General features: G+C 42.0%; 1 non-coding gene across 1 annotated transcript; it reads left to right on the forward strand.

The window, feature by feature from the left end:
* Positions 1-7,592: 7,592 nt before the first annotated feature.
* Positions 7,593-7,726, forward strand: LOC115869777. The gene has a single exon (XR_004046365.1). It is a non-coding gene; the product is annotated as a small nucleolar RNA SNORA42/SNORA80 family (small nucleolar RNA).
* The last annotated feature ends 873 nt before the right edge of the window (positions 7,727-8,599 follow it).

Raw genomic sequence — 8,599 nt, forward strand, 5'->3', positions numbered from 1 at the left:
AACAAATGTATAGATGTGCTTTACACAATTGATCTATGTATTGTGATAAATTGTACGAGCCCCAATAAATTGATTAATTAAAAAAAAATTTATTAAAAGAAGTTGCTCTCATTAAAAAAAAAAAAAATTAATCACACATGTGTTTATTGGCCAGGTTGGCACAACAAACCTTAACTATTTCAACTCTCTATTCAGTCTGAATGCTCTCAGTTCTACATCCATGAGTTAACAAAACTTGCTTCCCTGATTAAGTGCTGGAAGGCACCCAACTCTGCAAGTGAGTTTCCACCCAAAGGTACTCAGCTTTACTTACTCCATGGGCTGAATCGCCCATTGCTCTGTCTCATGCTCTGGTTCTGATGCTGTTGCTCCTGTGCCAGCATAGATCATGGAGGTTTTGTGTAGCGATTTACAGGTCTAAAGGACATGCTCCACTCCTGGATCTTTTTTCTTTATGATTATGAGATTCCCCCCTTCTTGCTTCTTAGAGGGCTTATTTCACACCTAGTAGGGTGACAAAATTTGCTAATCTACAGATTATAGTTCCAAGACTTTACATTAACAATGAACCCTGTTAAAATCATTCACAAATACACCTATCTCCCCCACTCTCTCTTAAACAGATCTACCAAGGTCCATACACATACTTCTTCCCCACACCTCCTTGTCACCAATTTTCCAATCATGTTCCTTCCAGTTCCCTGATCGCCCGGTCAAGCCATTAGCCACAGTCCATGAATCAGTATAAAGTCTCACATCTGGCCATTTCTCATTGCAGGCAAACTGAACGGCCAGGTGCACTGCTTGAAGTTCTGCCCCTTGGGAGGATTTCCCTTCACCATTGTCCTTTAGGGAGATCCCAGAAAGGGGCTGTAGGGCAGATGCTGTCCACTTATGAGTGGCACCTGCATATCGTGCAGAGCCATCCATTAACCAAGCATAAATGTTCTGTTCTTCAGTTAAACTATCATATGAAACCCCCCAGGAGGCCATAGGTGCAGACTGGGAGAAGGAAGGTACTGTGACAGGAGCAGAGACTGTTGGCATTTGGGCCACTTCTTCATGCAGCTTACTTGTACCTTCAGGTCCTGCTTTGGTCCAATCTCATATATACCACTTCCATTTAACAATGGAGCATTGCTGCGCACTTCCAACTTTATGACTCTCTGGGTCAGATGATACCCAGTTCATAATGGACAGCTCAGGCCTCATGGTGACTTGGTTACCCATGTTGAGGCATTCTATCTCCACCAAGGTCCAGTAACAGGCTAACAGCTGCTTTTTTAAAGGATAAGTAGTTGTTTGTAGAGGATGGCAGGACTTTACTCCAAAATCCCAATGGTCTACGCTGTGATTCACCAATAGGGGTCTGCCAAAGACTCCACACTGCATCTTTATCTACAACTGACACTTCTAGCACCATCGGGTCAGCTGGATCATATGGTCCCAGTGGCAAAGCAGCTTGCACGGCAGCCTGAACCTGTTGCAGAGCCTTTTCTTGTTCTGGGCCCCACTCAAAATTGGAGACCTTTCATCTCACTTGGTAAACAGGCCCACGTAGAACACCCAAGTGAGGTATATGTTGCCTCCAATATCCGAAGAGGCTCCTCGAGGCTTTGTACCTCCTGTTTAGTTGTGGCGGGGGTTGGGGGGGGCAGGTGCAATAGCTTATTCTTCACTTTAGTAGCAATGTCTCGGCATGCCACACCACTGGATTCCTAGAAGTGTTATTGAGGTGGCAGTGCCACCTCAATTTCCCAACCTCTTGCATGCAGATAATGTACCAATGAATCTAGAGTCTTTGATACATCCTCCTTAGTAGGTCCAATGAGCATAATGCCATCAATATAATGGACTAGTGTGACATTATGTGGAAGAGACAGGCGATCAATGTCCTTTTGGACTAAATTATGGCCCAAGACAGAAGAGCTGATGTACTCCTGGCGGAGAGTTGTGAAAGTGTATTGTTGCTCCTGCCAGGTGAAGGAAAACTGCCTCTGGTGGTCCTTCGAAACTGGTATTGGGAAGAAGGCACTGGCCAGATCAATGGGCGCATACCAAGTACCAGGAGAAGTATTAATTTGCTCAAGCAATGAAATCACATCTGGAATGGAAGCTGCAATTGGAGTCACCACCTGGTTAAGTTTATGATAATCCATTGTCATTCTCCAAGATTTTCTTTACAAGCCAAATAGGTGAGTTAAATGGGGATGTGGTAGGAATCACCACCCCTGCATCCTTCAGGTCTTTGATGGTGGCACTGATCTCTGCGGTCCCTCCAGGAATGAGGTGTTGCTTTTAGTTTTTTGTTTTCCCAGGCAATGGCAGTTTTAATGGTGTCCACTTGGCCTTTATTACCATGATAGCCCTTATTCCACATTTCAGGGATCCAATATGGGGGTTCTGCCAGTTACTAAGTATGTCTATTCCAATGATGCATTCTGGAACTGGGGAAATAACCACAGGATGGGTTTGGGAGACTACTGGACCCACAGTGAGGTGTACCTGAGCTAAAACTCAATCGATCACTTGACCTCCATATGCCCCTACTCTGACTGGTGGGCCTTCAAAACACTTTGAGTTCAGAGCCATTGTCCAGTAACCCCCCCAAATTATCATTATTTCCTTTCCCCCACTGAACAGTCACTCTTGTGAAAGGCCGCAGGTCCCTTTGGGGAAGGCTGGAAGAAAGACTAACAGTATAGACCTTCGCTGATGTAGCAGGGCCCTCCTTCAAAGGGACCTGGCCTCCCCTTCATTGAAGGGGTTGTGGGTCTGTAAACTGGCTCAGGTCTGGAAACTGATTGAGTGATCATAAGTCTATTGTGCTGTTTACCTGAGCTAGCATTGTTCCACCTGTATAGATCATGTAAATATTTAGTCAGTTTCCAATGTATTTCACTCCTACGGATATCATGGATAAGTAGCCAATGCCATAATTCCACTTGAAACAGGTTGCTTTGATTACAATGGAAACCTTGCTGTCTATTATGAGATCCACGTTCACTCTGTCTCTGTTGATGCAGTGCTGACATCTGCTCTCTGCCACCGCGGGGCCCAATCAGCCCCAATTTAGGCAAATATCAGAGTTCACTTTGGGCAATTCCCACTGTTAATCCTGCTGCACAAAAAATAGCAATCATAGAAGTCTTCAGAGATGCTGGGGTCCACTTCACAAACTTGTTCCTTATGGTTGTGGTGAAGGGTATGTCCTCAGGACACCCCCTTTTTGGGTCTACAGGAATATTCTGATAGATCCATTCCAACATGCCAATATCCCCATGCTTTTGGATGCCGTCCTCTACGGTGTACCAAGGTAGGTAAGGTACTTCAAGTTGGGCTATTCTAGTCCATCTGGAAGCCCATGTTTCAGTGAACCAACTAAATAAGGATTTAGATCCTCTCTTAACCTCTCTCACTAAGACATTGAAAGAAGAATCTGTGCTCAGAGGTCCCATATCCAGAAACTCAGACTGGTCTAATATTATATTTCATGCACCAGTATCCCACACCCTTAGTAACCCTTCCCAGGGATATTCCCAGGCTTCTGCTTGTACGTATTAGAAAACTCGAGCACATCTTTGTGAGTATAGCGTGCTTCTTCTTGAGTCATCATCTCAACCTCACCTTTAGGAGCTTTCTGAGCCTTAATTTTAGTTACAGGTCTAGAGGAAATAATGGTTGTGAGGTTGTTTCCTCGGGGGCTTTCAGTAATATCTTCTAAGGCATCTACCCCAGGCAATGCTACCGATGCAGCCCCACCTGGCATTTCAGCTTGAACAGTCTGGTTATTTTGCTTGGGTGTGGGTTGTTTCACTGATAATGGATTAATCCCCTCAGGTGGGAGGGGTGGATCTATTGACTGGGGTGGTTCATTCATTTCTAGGGACTCAACATCCTCCTCTTCTGGGTCATCAGTCCATATGTTCCCATCCCATGTTTTAGGGTTCCAACTTTTTCCTATCAACGCCCTTAGTTTTGTATCAGACACTGCTCTATACCTGTAATTCAGCTGACTTTGTAATTCAGCCACTCGAATGATTAGACTCTGGACCTGGTTCTCAGTAATGTCAGCTCTATTACTAGAGGAGAGAAGGCTCTCCTTTGTAGCACATGCAGAATCCTTTAGGTTTGTTATTCGGCACTTGAGATGCACTTCTGTGGTTCTGAGACAATCCAGCTCCTTAATCACACTTTCCATTGTAAGGAAGACCAGCCAACCAGCTTCCCTATACTTGTCATCCTGACAAAACTGCTGGGAGATATCAAATACACATTCACACTTCATCTATTGGTGGTGATACTGTGGGTAACAATGATCATAACTAGAAAATAGTCATTTGTTAGGGAAGCACACAGGAGTTCTTAGGCAAGCAGTTGGATAAAAACAATAGTCTAAATCAGAAAGAATGCAATTAAATTTTGCCATTCAATTTTGGTGATAAATAAAGGAAAGAAAAATATTTGTGAATTTCTCCTTTAGAGTCTGCTTTATTAATATTTTGGATGCCTCACTTACCACTGGGAATACAATACTTGCAATTCAAATGCTTGTGAATATATCATTTCTGTTTTTGTTGTTATTGGTGCTTACAGGTTCTTCCTCAGTAGCTAGGAATATGGCAGTTTATTCCCCTCCTGGAAGCATGTCTTCCATGATATCTCATCGTCAGGTTCTAAAGAACCGTACACTAACTATCTCATGCAAGTGACATACATATGATTGACCGTGTGCACTCCTGAATCGTTTGCCCTAACAAACTCTAGGAAAGCCAGTATCCCTCAAGTATTGCATTGCTCTGGTTTAAGGGCCAATATCCAGTAAATGTTCCCCTTTAGGTCATCAAGGTATGCATCAAGCCACTATTCAACAGCTTGCAGGGGATATATGTGGAAATTCTAACGTGCTTCTTGAAGACCATTTACTCCAGCTTGTGAAATTGGGCAAGCACCCATCATGACTCCTCTTTTGAGAAGGAGGAGCAATTCGCAGCACATCAACAACTTTAACTAAAATATTCTCTCCTAAATTCTGCAAAGTCAGCTATTCTAAATCACCTATCAGACCCGCAGGAGAAAGATGTGCTTTCTACTCCCATGAAGAGTTTCAGTCTTGTTGGAAACTCAGAGAGGCCATTCTCCCTTGTCCTATAGAATCTTTATGAGTCAGAATTGATTCACTAGCAGTGAGTTAATTAGTTTATTGTGCCAACCTGGCTGATAAACACATGTGGGATTAATTGAATGGCGGAGAGATAAATGGCTCAGTGAGCCCCGCCCTTTGAGTTCTCAGGTCTTTTGCTTTCTAATGGTCGGACCAGGGTGAAGCTGCCTTGGCCAGTTCCCTGCTTTAGCTGGCAAGGCTCACTTCCTGCAAGACATCCCTGAGGAGAAGCCATATGGACCTGCCCCAATGCAGCCCTGGGTACTGAAGCACCCGTGTGGAGACCCCTGTCAGCACTGAGATGTTTACACGTTCACTGACTTGGCTTTCCTCCTGCAGTCAGCATCATTGCGTCTTCTTTGTGAGATGGAGGAGGACATTGTGGACTGGTGTTGGACATGTGGGTTAATGAGTTAATGTTGGACTTGTGGGCTTGGGCAGCACTGCGTTGGGATGTTTTCTTGATGCTCACTTATGATTAAGTCTTAATCTTTATATGAAACTCTCTCTTATACACGAGTTTCTGTGGATTTGTTTCTCTAAAGTACCCAGACTAACACATTATGGTACCAGGAGTGGGGTACAAACCCACGTGGACATAAACATCTCAGCGCTGGCAGGGGTCTCCACACGGATGCTCCAGCACCCAGGGCTGCATTGGGGCAGGTCCATGTGGCTTCTCTTCAGGGATGTCTTGCAGGAAGTGAGCCTTGCCAGCTAAAGCAGGGAACTGGCTAAGGCAAGTGCACCCTGGTCTGACCATTAGAAAGCAAGAGACCCGAGAACTCAAAGGCAGGCTCACTGAGACATTTATCTCTCCGCCATTCAATTAATCCCACATGTGTTTATTGGCCAGGTTGGCACAATAAACTAACTAACTCAAGCAGTGATTTGTTTTATATTTTTGTTTTTGTTTTTAACTCCAAGTAGGATCTCTGGTGGCATGCTGGAGATCATTGAGCTGATCCTTAGTTCAAAACCATCAGCCACTCTGTGGAAGAGAGAAGGGTTTTCTTCTCTTGGAAAGAGTTATAGCTTCAGAAACTCACAGGGGAAGTTATACCCTATCCTATTGTGTCAATATGAGTGGGCAACAACTCAATGGCAGTGCATTATTTTTTTTAATTTCCAAAATTGTAAATATTAAATTCCCTAACCTCTTCCACAGGCTTAAAATAGAAATTCACTTGGTATATAAAAACCAGTATTCAGCTAACTTGTAAAATTCCCTATGGTGATCTTTCATATCACTTTAAAATGTGGTTTAGGGTTAACGTTTAGGGCTTCAGGCAAAACTCAAATTTCAATGTATTTATTTTAACCCAATATTATAAAAACAAGCAAAATTTCATAGCAAAATCAGATGAAAAAAATCAACAAATAAGAGAAAGAGGATTTGAAAAGCACAGAGGACAATCTCAATTCTGAAAATGATATCATTTAAAATCAGAACTTTTAAAAATAAAATGCTTGTACATCATAAAGAATTACAGAAAGCTATTGCTTCAGGATGGGAATTAAATATGCATTCGAACTTGAAAATCAATGTGATATCTAAGATGCAATCAATGAGGACTATTTAAATGAGCACCCCTATGCACATCCCCTTCTTCCTGAGAGAAGTTTTGGGACAATTTTGAAGACTACAAATTATGTCCTTTAGAATATTAGAATTTATACATGTGACAAAATGGAGAAGAAAATATCATACCAAATTTCTAGGAGTACTGAGAAAAAACAGCATCAATTATGAGAGACTTATGACTGGGAGAGACAAGTTCTTCTATATGTAACCCTGAGTGGCCTACCCAAATAATATTTGACTTAGCCTCTGTTCAAGAGCACATAACTCATAAGGGTAAGTTGCTTTGGGGCGCTTAATTGTACTTTTTGGTTGGAGAAATATTCTTTCTTTAAGTTCCACTGTAATAACAAGCAATGGATTAAAACATACTTAATGTGGAGTCAATGTAGTCAGTAGCACTGATATGATGAGAGTGTTATGAGCAGCAGTTCTTTAAAGTGCTGAAAATCAAGAATATTACTTTGAGGGCTAAGGTGTACCTTATCCATTGAATTTTCAGTGACTCCATATACAGTGAAATAAGGAAGTTATTTCAATGGATACGGGGTTGGAAGTTGAACATTGAATAATGAAAACCAAATAAGAATAGATGCATCTGAATTATGGTGCTGGTGAAGAATATTGAAAGAACCATGTTTCTTCTTCTCCAAAAGAATAAACAAATTGATCTTGGGAAAAGTATAGCCAGGATGCACCTTAGAAGCAAGGGTGGCAAGATTTTGTCTCATTCCCTCTGGATATGCTATCAGGAGAGACCAATCCCTGGAAAAGGACATCATCCTTGGTAAAGTAAAGGAGCAGCAAAAAAGGAGGAAAATCTTCAACAAGATGAATTGACACCGTGCATGGGTTTGGATTTGTGGCAGGTCCGACCCCGTGGGTCTCTCACAGTGTCCCATGCCAAAGCAAACTGTCACCCTGAACCATTGCTTGGCTTTATCCGGTAGGCTTAAGGCACTGAAGCAGGTTGCACAGGAAAAAAAAAAAGATGGATTGACACAGTGCCTGCAACAATGGGCTCAAACACTGCAATTGTGAAGGTGGCCCAGAACTCAGGCTGTGCTTCAGATTTGGGCTGCTTCTTGCTATTCTATATGGGATCACTAGGATTTGGAACTGACTGAAAAACTAAGACTTCCTGGGAAATTTTGAGTAGGAGAACACGTAGCTATCTAGGTTGAGGATTTGAATCAACAAATTACCTAGTAATATTCCCAAGTTTTTGATGCCTCACAATGTAAGTGGTCAAGACATACACAAGTAATACTACAATATGTACTTTTAAGTCAGATACCTTTTATCTTCTTACTCTCTTGTTCAATTATTTGCTAAGACATCTAGCTCTATGTCTAGTCATGAATCATCTATATTTATGTGGTCCTTTCTCACACACCATTAGTATAAATTAAATTCTAGGACTTGATTTAATGTATTTGGAGGATTTTACTGACTTTTTAAATATTTTATTTGGAGCTCTTACAGATATTATTATAATCCATAGCTCCATTAGTTCAAGCATAATTGTACAATTGCTGTCATCATCATTTTCAATACATTGTCTTTCTTCTTGATATAAGCTGCCCTTTGTCCCCTCCATCCCCCACCGTACCACCCCCATGGACCTTTAATATATTATTATTATTATTATTATTATTATTATTATTATTATTGCCATATCTTACACCATCCAATGTATCCATTCACCTAAAATTCTGATGTTCGTTCCCCTCGAGTGGGGTTATATATTCATCATTGCTATCAGTCCCCCCTTTCCCCTGTCCCCCCTCTTATCACGCCCTCAGTGAATTGTTACTCCCAGTACTGCTTTTGAGGGCTTTCTCTATCTTGGA

The sequence above is a fragment of the Echinops telfairi genome, unplaced genomic scaffold (assembly GCF_000313985.2).
Source record: "Echinops telfairi isolate 266 unplaced genomic scaffold, ASM31398v2 ScPeMD7_44;HRSCAF=162, whole genome shotgun sequence".
NCBI classification, from domain to species: Eukaryota; Metazoa; Chordata; class Mammalia; order Afrosoricida; family Tenrecidae; genus Echinops; species Echinops telfairi.